The following is a 15,880-nucleotide window of genomic DNA, read 5'->3' as shown; positions in this document are numbered from 1 at the left end:
CTTCATGGTGAATGTGCATATAGTCTGTTCATGAAGAAGGAATTGTGCACATTCTCTGGTCATTATGGTTAGTCTCCAGCAGCCCTTGGGGAATGTGCATATAAAATTGCTTGCATTCTGTACATACTCCTGGCAATATACAGTCCCAACAAGCCTTGGGGAATGTGCAGATCTCAACTGCATCTTGTACATTCCCCGGGCAATATGCATGTTCTTTCCATATTGTTCCATAGTCTCCAACAGTCGTTGAGGCCTGTACATATCTCTACAGTGTTGTGCACATTCTCTGGGTAATATGCATAGTCTCCCAGAAACACTGGAAAATGTACAGACTTCCACATAATCTGATCATAATTTTGTAATTTTCCCATGCAATAAGTATGGTCTCGAAGGAACGTCAGAGAATGTGCAGAAAGCAGCAATGTAAGAAACGGATTTTGTATATTGGTCATTCAATATACTTAGTCTACAAGTGATGTTAGAGAATGTTCATAAACTAGTAAATGTGAGATTAACCTGAAGGATTAATTCTACACACTGGTGCCATCTAGAAATCAGCCTGTCTCTAAACACAATCAGACTGAAAATAAAATGGATTTCTAAAACAAACAAACAAAAAGAAGAAGAAGAAAGTTCAAATACAGCTTTCTCAATGGGACTGATGGTCAGGCAGCTGGTTCTCCTTCTGCCCCCACCAGAATGAAGCATTAGAGTGTAGAAATGGTTGAATGGGCTGTGCCTTTACAGACTGCAAATATTAACCATATTTTTGATTGTTCGCCTGTGTGAAAACTATATGCAAGTAACAAAGGATCATAGGAGGGAGCCGACTGAACTAGAACTGTTTCCCATGTGCTAGTTTCTTACTTTCAGCCTTACTTTTTTTAACATGGGGGAGAATTCAAACATAGCTTTCCCATTTTTGAATACAGTCCACTCTCTGATGTCAGGATTATATCACCTCATCCAGGGTGATAGACCAGGCCTTTGTCTCCAGTCACTGCAATCTCTGAGTGAAACTTTAGAAAGCAAAGATCAGAGTGATGTTTATGTGTCCTACTCTCTAAAAATACAGAGACTTGGATCACTTTTTTGCAAGCTACAAACAGCTACAAATAAAGAACAGGGATGGCACAGGTGCATGGATGCTGAGCAGCTGTGGTGAGTCCTGGCTTTGTGCGTGGGATGGGGGTTCGTTGAGCTGGGTTTGGGTTCGGGGTGTGTGGGTGGGGGGATTTGGCAGGTTCCCAGACTGAGTCAGGTGCCCACATCATCTCTAATATATCATTGCCACACTATTAGCTGCAGTCATTTCAAGGCTCTAAGATTGCATATAGGTCCCAGTCCATGAATCCATCCTGCCATCAATGGATGGGATCCCAAGATTTCCTTCTTCTAATGAAAGGAGTCTTCCTCTAATGGAGGAAAACTTTCAGAGGAATCTACTCCATCAGAGGAAGGGAACCTATAGATCCAACCTAATATTATCATCACATTCCAACACTGATTTACTTTGAATTTTCAAGTATCAACACATGTGATCTTGTATTCTGTTTCCCATGACCCCATGAATGCATCTCTGAGTGGCATTGAAGTTGCCTTGTTTCTTGTTAATATTTTTTTCTAATTAATTCACTAGCATATTGCCTCATTTCCCCTTCCTGTTTTCAATGTGTGACAAATACTTTCCCTAGAAGTCTTTGCAAGACTCAGGCCCCAACCTGCATAATAGTCTACTTTGAAAAGATTGTTTTCCTAAGTGGAGATTTTGGTCTTCTTCACCTTTCTCCAAAGCTACATATCTCTCCTAAGCTAAAATTTTCATTGAAAAGCAGATTAAATATTAAGATACATTCCTACATTAAGTTTGAATCAGTTTTATTCTAGCAAGAGATTCTTACAGAGGCATTCATGATGACATGCTGCAGCTTTTCATTGACCTCTAAGCTTGTTATTGTTACAGTAACATGGGGAAAACAAGGGTGAACTATTTTCCCATATAAACTCAGGAAAATAAATATGTGCTTTAGATAAGAAAGATAACTGCTTATGTGTAGTGTTGTTCATATGTTCTGCTTATGACATAAATGAGTAAATATGATATTAAATATTGTGAGTAGGGCTGTGCCCTGCTACAGCCTGAGGCTCAAACTCCGAGTCAAAGCGGGCTGCTTCGGGGCACATTGTGCCCCTTCCAAAGTGAAGCAGAGGGGGCAACTCCCTGCAATAAGAGTTGGCGCACATGTCCAGGCCTCAGGAGATGGTGTTGGCAAGGATGGTGGCAAAGGCGGCGAGGATGGGAGTGATGAGGGTGGCAGCAGAGGCAGTGGTGAAGGCAGCGGCGAGGATTGGAGTGGCAGTGGTGGTGGTGGTGGTGGTGGCAGTGAGGATGACCATTGAGGCAGAGGAGGCAGCAAGGACAACAGTGGTGGAAAAGGCGGCAGTGGCAGCAAGGTAAGGGGGTTTGTGTGGGAGGAACAGGGGGGACCCAAAATGGGGTTTGACATCCGAATCCCGCTTCGGGTTTGGGGCCAAGGTGGGTCAGCCCCCCCCCCGAATCTGCCCATGCTGAATCAGGCCCGTATCTGAAGCCACGAAGCAGCTTCCAAGTCAGATCGGGAGGTCCCTGCACAGCCCTAATCGTGAGAAGTAAATGGAACTTAAAAATACTTTAGATTTAGAATCGCAAGATCATACACCTGCAAAAGAAAATGAAGATGGTATCCCATTTTGGGAACTTAAGGAAACATGTTGTTCAACAGTGCTGACAAGGATATGAAGTAAATATATCACTTCCAAATCATAGCTGGGAATTTTGGAAAATATGATAACTCATTGTTCAAAAAATGCTGCCCTGAAGTTCCGTTTTGTTTTGTTTTTGGTCAAACATACATAAGCAGCTCATCATAAGAAATCATATAAATATGAGGCAAAACAGAGGAACTTCAGTGTAAAACATCTCATTGGGACTGGGACAATAACATCTGTCCTCATCAGCTCCTCTGCTCTTTGGCTTCAGCTCAGAAATGGCATTTGGGTAAAAATGGAATGCTCATGAAATGATTCTTAGAAAGCTTTTTGAAATGTACTTGGCCTACTACAAAAAGTTTGTATTTTTGATTGATTAATGCTCTTAAATTATATTTTGAAAAAAATGAAGATTGCTTAAAATTTTGAAGTAAAAGCTGAAAAGACATGCCTGACCTCAGAGTCCTACCAAAAAATGTTCTGTGTGTCAGTACTAGAAAGGAACCTACATCCCATGGTGATACATTTTTAGGAAATTGAATAAGGATTACCTGCTGGTTCAGGACCAGCTAAATACTGAATTCTTATTTCATAAAATCCTTAGGCAAGGACACATCTGTCATCCCTTTCCCCCAATTCATATGCCATATTTGATTCCTGGCTGTTCCTTTCCCCTCAGTATTGATTGTCAGTACATGGAGAGCTGGAGAAGTATAGGAGCTAGAAACTGAGCTACAAAAGAGCAGACAGCCAGGTTCAAACTTCACCACTCTAAGTCAAGAGCCTTCTGGTCTCGCTCTCCACCCTCTCTGATATTCTGCTGTGCAACTCAGGAGAAGTAAAAGAAGTTCCCTAGAATCACCTGAATTGTATTCAAGAGCACTTCTCTGGCTCAGTCACTCAATCCACTTGATTCTGCAAGTGTCACACACTTGTTTCTGAGCCATAAGGTGACGATCGTTTAATGTGAATGTATTTGAGACACTGTACCTTCTCAAATATGCACCAGGGAGATGGCTTTTCGATTCACTTTCAAGTATCACACATCAGATTGAATTACTGACACTTGGAGTTGCACATCAAGCTGTTTGGGCCTTTTGTTGGAGCAGCATTGCATTTAGTAGCCTGGTATCTAAAAATTGAAGTTACATTTTCCATAGCATGATTTCTCTCTCTGCTACAAGCCCTGGGAGAGATTTTTTAAAACAAGAAAACTGGCTTTCCTCCTTTGTGTGCCTGTTACTCCCAATGAAAGCTTGTTGGAACCTTAACAAACATGGAAGCTGCGGCATACAGCCTCATTAAAAACACATGGATTTTGTCTGTTGAGAATTTGCCTATGGGTCAAATTTTGTCTCCACACATGACCCATCACCTATGTGAAGTATTGTTGCCATCCATGAAGGACATTGGCTGTTTTCACACGAGATATTATAAAGAAGCACTGAGCCAAAGTATTCAGCCAATTCTTTTTCACCACTTTCAGGGTGGTGGAGCTCCAATGAGCACCCCATCTGTGGTGCATCCCCTCCCCATGCAGAAGTGGCCCCAAATCTCCCCTCCCCATTTTGTTGACTACAAACAGTTGTATAGAAGTGAGAAGAGTTGTTTTGGTCCAGTGCTATTCAGAACTGCCTCTCTCTCATGTTTAATGTGTAATCAAATTTTATCTGAAGTAACAGAAATAAGGCTTCCAATGTCATCTCTGATGTCAACAGAGCTCTCCTCTGTCTCCCATAAGTGCGAGACATATACCATGGTGGGAAGTGGGAGAGGGCTTTTTCTGCTGCCTGTGGCACTCTGGTTGTGGAATGTCCTCTACTTGGAGGCCCAATTGGCACAGATACTGGTTTCATTTCAGTTTCAAGTTGAAACATGGCTTTTTACCAAAGGCTTTGAGGACTAATTGGATTCCCTGAGTTTGCACATTGTTTTATTGTTTCAGATTTTAAATTGGGATTGTTGTTGTTGTTGTTGTTTTTGTTGTTCAGTCGTTAAGTCGTGTCCGACTCTTCGTGACCCCATGGAACATAGCACACCAGGCCATCCTGTCCTCCTCTCTCTCCTGGAGTGTGTTCAAGTTCATATTCATTGCATCGGTGATGCTATCTAGCCATCTCATCCTCTGCCATCCCCTTCTCCTTTTGCCTTCAATCTTTCCCAGCATCAGGGTCTTTTCCAGGGAGTTTTCTTTTCGCATTAGGTGGCCAAAATATTTGAGCTTCAGCTTCAGTATCTGTCCTCCCAATGAGCAGTCAGGGTTGTTTTCCTTTGGTATTGACTGATTTAACCTCCTTGCAGTCCAGGGGACTTGTAAGAGTCTTCTCCAGCACCACAGTTTGAAAGCATCAATTCTTCGGTGCTCAGCCTTCCTTATAGTCCAGCTCTCACAGCCATACGTTGCTACTGGGAAAACCATAGCTTTGATTATACGAATCTTTGTCGGCAAGGTGATGTCACTGCTTCTAACTATGCTGTCTAGGTTTGCCATAGCTTTCCTCTCAAGGAGCAAGCGTCTTTTAATTTCATGGCTACAGTCACTATCTGTGGTGATCTTGGAGCCCAAGAAAATAAAATCTGTCACTGCTTCCATTTCTTCCCCTTCTATATGCCAGGAAGTGATGGGGCCAGATGCCATGATCTTAGTTTTTTTCATGTTGAGTTTCAAACCAGCTTTTGCACTCTCCACTTTCACCGTTAACAAGAGGCTCTTTAGATCCTCTTTGCTTTCTGCCATTAGGGTGGTATCGTCTGCGTATCTGAGGTTGTTGATAATTCTCCCAGCAATCTTAATTCTGACCTCTGATTCATCCAACCCGATGTTTCTCATGATGTACTCTGCATATAAATTAAATGAGCAGGGCGACAATATACAGCCTTGTTGTACTCCTTTCCCAATTTTGAACCACTCGGTTGTTCCCTGTCCGGTTCTTACTGTTGCTTCTTGACCCTCATACAGGTTTCTCAGGTGACAGGTAAGGTGGTCTGGTACTCCCATCTCTTTACAAATTTGCCACAGTTTGTTGTGATCCACACAATCAAAGGCTTTAGAGTAGTCAACGAAGCAGAAAAAGACATTTTTCTGGAATTCTCCTACTTTCTCCATGATCCAGCGAATGTCGGAGATTTGATCTCTAGTTCCACTGCCTCTTCAAAACCCAGCTTATACTTCCAGTAGCTCTCAGTTCACATACTGCTGTAACCTACCTTGTAGGATTTTGAGCATCACCTTGCTGGCATGTGAAATGAGCACAATTGTATGATAATTTAAACACTCTTTGGCATTGCCCTTCTTTGGAATTGGGATGTAAACTGACCTTTTCGAGTCCTGTGGCCACTGTTGCATGTTCCAAATTTGTTGGCATATTGAGTGCAGCACTTTAACAGCATCATCTTTGAGGATTTTAAATAGCTCAGCTGGAAGACTGTCATCTCCGCTAGCTTTGTTGTTAGTCATGCTTCCTAAGGCCCACTTGACTTCACTCTCGAGGATGTCCGGCTCAAGTTCAGTGACCGCACTATCATGGCTATCAGGGACATTAAAATCTTTCCTGTATAGTTTTCCTGTGTATTCTTTCCACCTCTTCTTACTCTCATCTGCTTCTGTGAGGTCCCTGCCTTTTTTGTCCTTTATCATGCCCATCTTTGCACAAAATGTTCTATTGAGATCTCCAATTTTCTTGAAAAGATCTCTAGTCTTTCCCATTCTGTTGTTTTCCTCGATTTCTTTGCATTGCTCATTTAAGAAGGCCTTCTTGTCTCTCCTTGCTATTCCCTGGAACTGTGCATTCAGTTGGATATATCTTCCGCTTTCTCCCTTGCTCTTTGCTTCCCTTGTTTCCTCAGCTACTTGTAAAGCCTTATCAGACAGCCACGTTGCTTTCTTGCATTTCTTTTTCTTTGGGATGGATTGAGTTGCTGCCTCCTGAACAATGTTATGGACCTCTGTCCATAGTTCCTCAGGCACTCTGTCTATCAAGTCTAATCCCTTAAATTTATTCCTCACTTCCACTGTATATTCATAAGGGATATGATTTAGGTCATACCTGAATGGTTTAGTGGTTTTCCCTACGTTCCTCAATTTCAGCCGAAATTTTGCAACAAGAAGCTCATGATCTGAGCCACGGTCAGGTACAGGTCTTGTTTTTACTGACTGTATACAGCTTCTCCATCTTTGGCTGCAAAGGACATAATCAATCTGATTTCAATATTGACCATCTGGTGATGTCCATGTGTAGAGTTGCCCCCTGTGCTGTTGGAAAAGAGTGTTTGCTATGATCAGCGTGTTCTCTTGGCAAAACTCTATTAGCCTTTGTCCTGCTTCATTTTGTACACCAAGGCCATGCCTGCCTGTTATCCCGGTGATTTCTTGACTTCCTACTTTAGCATTCCAATCCCCTATGATGAAAAGGACATCTTTTTTTGGTGTTAGTTCTAGAAGGTGTTGTAGGTCTTCATAGAACCGATCAACCTCAGCTTCTTCGGCCTCAGTGGTTGGGGCATAGACTTGAATTACTGTGATGTTGAATGGTTTGCCTTGGATTCATACTGAGATAATTCTATCATTTTTGAGATTGTACCCCAGTACTGCTTTTCCCACCCTTTTGTTCACTATGAGTGCTACTCCATTTCTTCTAAGGGACTCTTGCCCACAGTAGCAGATATAATAGTCATCTGAATTAAATTCGCCCATGCTTGTCCATTTTAGTTCGCTGATTCCCAAGATGTCGATGTTCAATCTTGCCATCTCATGTTTGACCACCTCCAGCTTACCTTGATTCATTGATCTGACATTCCAGGTTCCTAAACAATATTGTTCTTTACAACATCGGACTTTCGTTTCACCACCAGACACATCCACAGCTGAGTGTCCTTTCGGCTTTGGCCCAGCCACTTCACTCTTTCTGGCGCTACTTGGAAATTCCCTCTGCTCTTCCCCAGTAGTATATTGGACACCTTCTGACCTGAGGGGCTCATCTTCCAGCGTCATCTCTTTTAGCCTTGTGATACGTTCCATGGGGTTTTCTTGGCAAGAATACTGGAGTGGGTTGCCATTTCCTTCTCCAGTGGACCACATTTTGTCAGAACTCTCTGCCATGACCTGTCCATCTTGGGTGGCCCTGCACAGCATAGCTTATGGCTTCACTGAGTTACGCAAGCCCCTTCGCCACAACAAGGCTGTGATCCATGAAGGGGAATTGGGATTGGCTAGCTAATAATGATTTAATGTGTTTTTAGCTATTTAAATTATTTATTGTTTTACACTGTTTAAATAGATTGTATCGGTACACCGCCCTGAGATCCTAATAATATAGGGTGGGATACAAATGTTTTAAATAAAATAAATAATTAAATATCTGAAGTTCATGTGGCTGAAAACATCTGAGCATTTTGAAGGACTTCTAAACATTTTTTTTTTCTTTTGAACTCAAGGTGGTCCTGCACATTCCCAATAGGAATGTAGGATGGGCATATTATAGTTCAGGCGTGTACAGCCCAGGTCCAGAGGCCAAATCTGGCCTTCCTCAAACCCCAATCACGCCCTCCATAGTTCCCCAGAAGAGGAACTACAATATGCTCATCTAACATGTCCCTTTCCCCTGACTGCCAGTCATTTGGTGGTTTCCCGGCTTTTATGAAGTTTTTCTCCTCGTTCTAAAAGGCTGAAAATCCTGTCCTATGGCATAGTTAATGGCAGTAAGAGCTTTAAGCTAAAATATGCTGATATTTTTTGGTATTTCAGCCCACCCCTTTTGACTTTAGCCACACCCACTGCTGGAATGTTTTCCCCAACAGCTTCTCCAATGTGCCCCTCAGGCTGAAAGAGGTTCAGTACTCTTGTTGTGGTTCAATCTATGCCCCGGTGCTGGGGTCAGACCTCATTCTCCAAATGTGGGATAGAATTGCCCTCAGCTCTGACCCTAGATGACCCAACTACCTCAGAAGCTCCCCAAGGGCACATCTTGTCACCCTCCCACTACCTTGAAAAAGACGTGGTACTATTGTCCTCAGAATCCAAGGACTTCAGTCTGGAAATGACAAGAGAGCCACAGTAGGGATGGCGGAGAATTCCGCCACAGACTCCAATGAGGATGGATTCTTTAGAATCCAGCCCCCTGGAGTCCACGGCAGAACAGACCCCTTACCTCCACCACCCCTCGAAGTTTGATGCGGACGGACCCTACCTGCTGCCAGGCGGATCCGGGTCCATCCACTGAGTCTGCAGCCACGTCTGCTGCTGGTCTGCGGAAACAAATGGCATCCGGCTTAGTGGACACCATTTGCGTCCCTGCTGTGTTCATGATAGGCTATGTAAATATTTACGTAGCACTTTTGCCATGATAAGCTACGTAAATATTTACGTAGCCTATCATGGCAAAAGTGGGGATGCAAATGGCGGCTGCTACGCCATTTGCGTCCCTGTTCTGAGCTGTGATAGGCTATGTAGATACTTACATAGCCTATCACGGCTTGCCAGGGATGCAAATGGCAGCTGGTGTAGTGGCCGCCATTTCTGGCTGCAGCCCGGCAGCGGCTGGAGCTGCCTCTGCTGCCAGAGCCACCGCCAGGTAGGCTCCATTTCACGGGGCTTTCACAGGGTGGTGGGGTGTGTTGCTCCGTTCTGCCATAGATTCTGGGGGGCCGAATTCACTGGAATTCACTGGAATTCACTGGAATTCAGCCTCCCTGGGATCCGTGGCAGAATTCTCTAACATCCCTACATAAATGTAAGCTTTAATTTGATGTTGGTTTGTATGTGTGTATCCCAAGAAAAATCATGCAAATTCATGATATATATTTTTGATGTACTAGCTCCATCTTTTCCCTTGCCATTTTGTGATTGGCCATGACCCCATGGGGACCATTTTGTTGTGGTAGACATGGCACTTTCTCAAAATTCTAAATGTGCCCAAAGGTCTAAAAAGGTTTTAGACATTTGGGCACATGTCTAGCCCCCTGGTCTAGAATTTTCTGCTCCTGAAGCAACATTTTGAGCCTCAGGCTTCCCTGTTCCCTCCGAGCTTAGCTGACATCCTCACACTAGCTGAGGGATGTTTTTTATGGAAACAATATATAGTTTTGACCTATCCCTCTTGTAGTGCCAATTATTTAGGGGTGAGGGCAAGGTCTTGAATGGGCAATTAAGACCCATTAGCTTTACAAAAGACCTGCTCCTGGTGGAGACGAAAACTTCTAGGACTGTTTTGTTGATATGGTTTTACTGTGGTTTTAACGTTTTATATATTTTGTATTGTTTTATTGTGTGCTCTTTGGTTTTAATTTTTTGTGGACTGCCCAGAGAGCTTCAGCTATTGGGCAGTATAGAAATGAAATAAATAAATAAATAAATAAATAAATAAATATGGAACAACACAGCTGCCTGAATTTTTGGACTTTCCTTGGAGGCGTGGCTATGGGGACTGTCATTAAAAGTGCCTGCACCTCAAAATTTTACCACTATGCCACTGAGGGGGAGGTGGCAGAGAGGGCATGCAAGATTGAGATGTGCACAGTCCTGTTTGCATTGTTCAGCTTGGTCCTACTTGCAAGCACGTGAGCCAGGGTGTTTGGTTTTCAAGTATCCCTGCTTGAATGCTCATGAAATCTTTTGTATACCACTGAATTTTCCCACAAGTGAGGGGGTTTTTTTTGGGGGGGGGATTGACAGGATTTTGCTCAGGCTAAGGAATTTTGTGCTGGTAATACTGCAATCCTATACAAACTTACCTGGAAGTAAGTCCCATTGAACTCAATGGGATTTATGACTGAGTAGACATGCATAAGATTGCAGTGTAAAAGAGCTACAACAACACAAGTGAAGTGTCTTAGGGCTGTTCCACAAATGCTTATTCATGCTGTTTTTGCCAAGCATGAATGTGGCTAAGATGGGATGCCACACAGAAGAGGAATGACATGTGCATGTACTTTTTCAGTGTGAATTTGACATTTGCCTTCCAGAGCAATTTAGGGAGTAACCCTATGCATGTTTAGACAGAAACAAGTCCTACAACTCCTAGCATTCCCCAGCCAGCATGGATGGTTGAGGAATGCTGGGAGTTGTGGGACTTCTTTCTGTCTAAACATGCATAGGAGTACATCCTTAAAGAAAAGCTGATGTAAGCCACTAATGGAAAAATGCTCCGGGAGTCTTGGTGATAAACATTTCAGAGAACAGTTCATTATTTAGAAAAGTATTGCCCAATCTGGTGCCCTACATTTGTTTTACACATAGCTCCAGTGGTCAGGAATGCTGGGAATTGTAGTCTAATACAACTGGAGGACACCAGTTGCAGAGGCTGGCTTAGAAGACTGTCATTGGTGAAAGGACATAGAGAGAAGCCATGCTATATGTCAAACAAGGCTTTGTGATCCATGAAGCCAAAACACAGCCCATCTGCCCTGTATGATGTTCCATAAAGGCCTTTATAAGCCTTTTGTTGTTTGACTGCTGTCCAGGGATTGCAGTGTGTGTGTTTGTGAGAGAGAGAGGGGGGGGAGGAGATTGACAAGTGCCTATTACTTCACAATACATGGATAGTGAGTTGTGTTTGGTGTGCTGAGTCACAGGTTGTGCAGGTCTGAGACCCTTAGTCAATTGCATTTTCCTGGTTCACATGACTTGGTTCAGTCACTTGAGCCATCTAGAGCAGGAGTCCCCAACCTTTTCAGTCAATGGACAGAGGTGGAATTTTGAGAATGTCATGGCCACTCTCACAAAATGGCCACCATGAGGGAGGTCTTGCCTATTCATAAAATGACTGGCATGGTGGGTATGATAGGTCACAAAATATTCATTTGACAGAAGGTAAACTGGTGAGATGAAAAGAAAAGTAACTTTTCCAAGAACCTAAGTACAAGGCAGAGGAAGACATCAGATCTGAGCTCCAAAACACAACCTGGCTGTTTTGAACCCCAATAAAGATGGTGCCGGTGGGCAGCACTTTTCTCTGCACCATTCCAGCCTCCAGTCCCCATTAAAAATAATAATTTTTAAAGGTCTTAAGAAATTTTTAAAAATCGGGATAGGCAGGGAGACTGGTGGGTGCCAAGACTGGTGTCTGTGGGCACCTTGGTACCTATGAGCAACATGTTGCAGACCCCAGATCTAGAGTTGTTTGCTCCTAGAGATATATGAGAAATGCATTTCAGTTCATTTCTGAGCAGAATTTACTTGGTTTGCACCACCTGGAAGCAAACGCAATCAAAGTCCCTACATTTCTGAGCTTGTGATGCAATTTGCAGAACCAGAAAAATTGCTCTTGAAAAATACGTACACATGAAAAATGTGTATGAAAAACTCCGTATTTTTTAAAAATGCACACAAACGAACTTTAATCAATGGGAGAAAATGCATACATTTCCAAAATGCACACAATTCACATGTACATTTGGAAAAACTGCACACAAAAACGTACCCTATTTCACGTTAAAAAAAAAAAATAAAGACTCGTAATTGGAACAATCTTCAAGGTCGAATTCAGAAAACCTCGGCAAACTTGAATTTTGCTTATCCCCACACCTGTATTTGCTCTACAGCCAGTTTTTGTGATCCATCTGCTGCCGGCTGCAGTACCGCAGGCATATATATTAGTCAGGGCTAGGGGAGTTGGGTCCTTCATTGTGGCATACAGAACCAACCCTAATATTAGGCAGATTCTAGGGTACTGTCACAATGCAGCAACATATTGATTATTCCCCATATTAAATTTTTACCACTATTTGTCACCACTAGGCTACCTGGCTCCTCAGGCAATTCAACATGAGAGGCCTTTTTGCATTCAGGGTTTTATTTCCATAGATGAGGTAAGACAGATACACGTTCCAAAAACTTGTGGAATAGCTTGCAACACCATAAACCATTGGCCTCTTCACAGCAAGGGGTCCTCGACTTGACTCAGGGAAGACATTCTTAAGCTAAAATAGGGATGTCAGAGAATTTTGCCACGAATCTCGGGGAGGCTGAATGCCAGCGCATTCGGCCCCCCAAAATCGGTGGCGAAATGGTCTGCCCCCCCGCCCCCCCGGGACGGGACTTACCTTGGGCGAATCTTCCTGGCGGCGGTGACTCCGGTGGCGGTTCGGCGGCAGTTCAGCGGCGGCGGCTGCAGTGGCCTGTCTTCCGACCGGCTGCCGCCGCCGCCATTTCCAGCAAAAAACCGAAACAAACAAAAAAAGTGATAGGCTACGTAAAGATTTACGTAGCCTATCACGGCTAGATTTTTAAAAAATACCATGATAGGCTACGTAAATCTTTACGTAGCCTATCACGGCAGAGTAAAAAAAAAAAGTGTGTATCCAAATGACGGCGCCCACGGGTGCCGCCATTTGCGTTCCTTATTTTGGCATGTCTAGTCTACCTAAACATTTACGTAGACTACGGCGAAAATAAGGGGAAAGCAAATAGCGTAGCGTCTACGCTATTTGCGTTCCCCTTATTTTCATCGTAATCTACGTAAATGTTTATGTAGACTAGACGTGCCAAAATAAGGAACGCAAATGGCAGTGCCCATGGGCGCCGCCATTTACGTACGCGCAGGTTGTTGTTTTTTTTTACTCAGCCGTGATAGGCTACGTAAACATTTATGTAGCCTATCACGGCTAACTGCAGGGACGCAAATGGCGGCGGCTACGGCCGCCACCATTTGCGGACCGGGCCGGCCAGGATTCGGGGGGGGGACGGAGCGCCTCCCCCCCCGGCCAGAATTTTTGGGGGGAGGGACGGAGCGCCTCCCCCCCAGCCAGAATTTTGGGGGGGAGGGACGGAGCGCCTCCCCCTGGCCAGAATTTCGGGGGGAGGGACGGAGCGCCTCCCCCCCACGTCGAATCACATTTCGTTAAAAGGTAAGTGACTTTCGTACATCCCTAAAAAACCCTTTCAGCATCAGATTACCTGGCAAAAGGTTGTCATACATAAGCTCGATTCCAAATTATCATAATCAAGACTTCATTGCGCTACTAAGTGGATTCAGCCCTAGTAGATATCCAAGCGTTAAAGACATTGATCTCCATGAGGTCTCGTCAGCTAGGGCCTACTTTAAATACCAGGGTAGGCCTAGTTAATGACCCCCTTCTAAGCACCATTCCTGACTTGAACCATTAGCCCGTAAATGCAGAGAACACTGCAGGGGGGTGTCGCTGTTCTCCCTCTTGATTTGATGTCTCACCCTAGGTGGGATGCCTAAACCCCACCCCTCCTCAGAATCCTCTCGTTCTCTGGTTACCACTATCTTGGGCAATAAATCAGGGTGATATGCAGTGGTAGTGGCAGCTGGTCTCAGCGTACGCAAATGCTGGCAGCTATGGCGGCCGCCATTTGCATTCGCTATTTTTTGCTGTTCTAGCCTACGTAAATATTTACATAGGCTAGAACGGCAAAAAATAGCGAACGCAAATGGCGGCCGCCGTAGCCACCACCATTTGCATGCACTTTTTTTTTTACTTTGCCATGATAGGCTACGTCAATATTTATGTAGCCTATCATGGTTAAGTTCAGGGACGCAAATGGCGGCAGCTATGGCCGCCGTCATTTGCATCCCTGCTGCCCAGTGGCCGGATGTCCGGCTGCAGGCGGAGCTGGCCGGCGGCTCCGTGGAGCACAGCCAGCTGGGCAGGACTCTGGGGGGAGGGACAGAGCCCCTCCCCCTGTTGAGGATTCTGGGGGGAGGGACAGAGCACCTCCCCCCCCACCGCGAAGCAGATCCGCGAAACGGTGACTTTCGTACATCCCTAGTGGTAGTCTCCTAGTATTATAAGAAATGCCCTAACCCTGGCGCCAGCTCATCTGGCTGGGGGGGGGGATATTGCATGTGGGTGGGGAGAGATGAGGTGGGTGCTGGTCATTGGCACCCCCAGTGGCACCCCCAAGTGGGGAGGGGCAGGCAGGGTTGCCTTAAGCTCTGCCCCCCTCCCAACCAAAGCTCTCTCGCTCATGCGGCTGTCCTGAGCGAGAGAGACCCAACTGACAACAAATCCACAACAACTTCTACCTCCATCTCACTGGGCACATCAGACGCTGGGCTCAGCCCCGGCTCGCCTCGTGCCTTTGGCTGCAGGCACGCGCCACACCTCCAGGAATGCCAGCGCTCTCCTTCTAGCCCGCATGCCCCTCGCCTGCCTCGCGCCGCTGCTGGCCTCATGCCGTCTTGGACTCGCGACCAGCTCGGCTGCTCTCAGCAGTGGCAGCGCTGCATCGCCATTCGGGCGGCAGCACTCCCTTCAGCTGTGCCCATACCTCTTGCCTCTTTGGCGGTGGCGGCAGCGGTGGTGCTGCATCGCCATTCGGGCAGCAGCCCACACCCCTCTTGCCTGTTTGGTGGCAGCGGTGGCGCTTCGCGGCCTCCTGGGTGTCTGCTCCTGCTTCAGTGGCACAGGCCCCCCCTTGCCTGCTGTCTTTGGTGGCAATGGCCCGACCAGTGGCAGGAAGGCCTCTGGCAGTGCACCTCCTACTCCCAGCTCAGAGGAGAGTAGTGGGGACTCTGGAGAGAGCAGCGGCAGCTTTTGCTCACCTTGTGCCTCGCCCCTGTAGGGGCGGGGGGAGTCAGCGGTGGCGATCGGGCTGGGCCTCGTTCCTCGCTGTTCTGATGCCTGCTGGACCGCATGCAACGTGGCTGCGGGGCTGGCCAGCGCTGGATGGAGCAGTCGCTGCCTGCCTGGCAGCTCCTTCTTTCCACACCACGGCTGCCTGTTCACCCACCCTGCCTGGCCTTACCGGTGGCAGCGACCTTTCTCGTGGGCTGGGCTCGGCCTGCAGTTCCTCCATTGACAGTGGCAGTAGGCCACCTTACGATGGGCTGTGGCAGCTGGAGGATGTGCGGAGTGCAAGCGGTCCCTGGCCTGCAGTTGTGTGGCAGCGCCGGCAGGGGACTTTAGGCAGTTACTGCCTCGCCCATGACTACTTCGTGGCAGGGGGGTGGACGGTCTGCCTCAGGGGCTTGGACTGCCCTCTCTGTCTTGGGCATCTTGCAGGGCTCCCCCCCGCCCCCGCTTCCATCAGATTTTGGCCATTGACCACCCCTTAATATCCCTTATCTCACCACAGAAGGTTTGAGGCTCAATCTCCTGCCCCGGAGTCGGGCAAGGATTTTTCTCGTCATCCGAGTAGGGCCTATGTCTACTCTGTGCAGGCAGACCA

This window comes from Heloderma suspectum, chromosome 4 (assembly GCF_057233095.1).
Source record: "Heloderma suspectum isolate Gila_16-S chromosome 4, 16-S_ref, whole genome shotgun sequence".
Taxonomy (NCBI): Eukaryota; Metazoa; Chordata; class Lepidosauria; order Squamata; family Helodermatidae; genus Heloderma; species Heloderma suspectum.
Note: the sequence above shows the minus strand (reverse complement) of the source record.